Raw genomic sequence first — 1,444 nt, 5'->3', positions numbered from 1 at the left:
ATCACTTTTCTCCTTTAGTGAGGGGATTGAAGGCACGGAGTCCGATTGCTGGTCGAAGACCTCTTTACTTTAGATTACATGGTTTATATATGTTTTTGATCATATCCACGCACTTAAAGCTACAATACACTTGGTTAGTTGCTGCTGTCCACGAGCATAATCTAAAATTATAATTGATTAGTCTGCTTTTTCGACACTATCCTTTCGACCTTCTCCTCACTTCTCAGTTCCTTCTTCTACTTCTCATCCCCTTTTATTCCATTTCTTTTGCTCCACTTTTCTTGCTTGATGTTAGTTCCCCACAGAGCTAAAATTGCAGAGTCTGGCTCAAAGTTAATTCCCCAAAGAATCAAGGTCACTCAGCATCCTCTGACCACGTTCAAATGCCTCTTCTCCTACATCTCCCCTTTTTGTTTTTCTAAAAACATCACTTGGTTTACCATGTTTTCTGACGTTCGCTGTAGGCAACTCAATAAACATGGAACAATCAGTAAGATACAAATAACAATGAATAGCATTATAAGACCTCCTTTGATCAATGAAACAAACCATGTCCCAAGTCCTAGAGAGTTAAGACAATTTCCTAATCCAAAAAATCCATCATTTATCTGTAACTTTGTTACTCCTTTTTTCAGTTCCTGAATAGTTTTATGAATAGATTCCGAAAAGTCTGACAAATTCATGCAGCACATACCCTCAAAATCTTTACAGCCATGGCCTTGTGCTAATAATAAGAAGTCTATGGCAGCCCTGTTTTGCAAAGAGGCAACTTAGCAAACGTTTCAGGTCTCGTTACAATGTTTTTTGATGGTTGATGTGACAAAAATTGGCACTCGAGAATTTTCAATTTCTCCTTATCAGATTCAACCCATTGCATGATTAATCCTACTGGCTGGAAATCATTACTGACAATCAAAAACTCAGTAGGAACTCCATTCATCACACGATGTGCCTGTCTCTCACTTAATGCAGCTTCTACCATTGCTATTGCTCATTTTGCTGCTGGTGTTAATTGTCTGGGTGCATTGAAGTCTGTGTCACCCTTCAACAATTCAAACAATGGTTCTAAAGTTTTGCTGTCAATTCCCAATAATGTTTGAATCCAATTGATATTCCCTAACAAGACTTGCACATCGTTAAGTGTATGGATATTGACCTTGATGGCTAATTTCCTGAGGTTCAATGGTATGATCTAAGATTTTCCAACCCAAATATTTCCATGGTGTGGTATCCTGAACCTTTTCAGGGGCAATTTGCAATTTATGTTGTTGCAACACTGAACACAATTCTTGTTTAACAGCTTCTAGGTTACTTTCCCAGCCACCAGTATATCATCCATATAACGATACACTAATAATTGGGGGTGTCTTTCCCAAAATGGACGCAGTGCTACATCAACATAACCTTGACATATTGTTGGTGAATTTTTCATGCCTTGTGGCAA

Source organism: Pezoporus wallicus, unplaced genomic scaffold (assembly GCF_028554395.1).
Source record: "Pezoporus wallicus isolate ANWC-B61680 ecotype Strahan unplaced genomic scaffold, APGP_CSIRO_Pwel_v1 contig_2963, whole genome shotgun sequence".
NCBI lineage: Eukaryota > Metazoa > Chordata > Aves > Psittaciformes > Psittacidae > Pezoporus > Pezoporus wallicus.
This window is presented reverse-complemented; position numbering follows the sequence as displayed.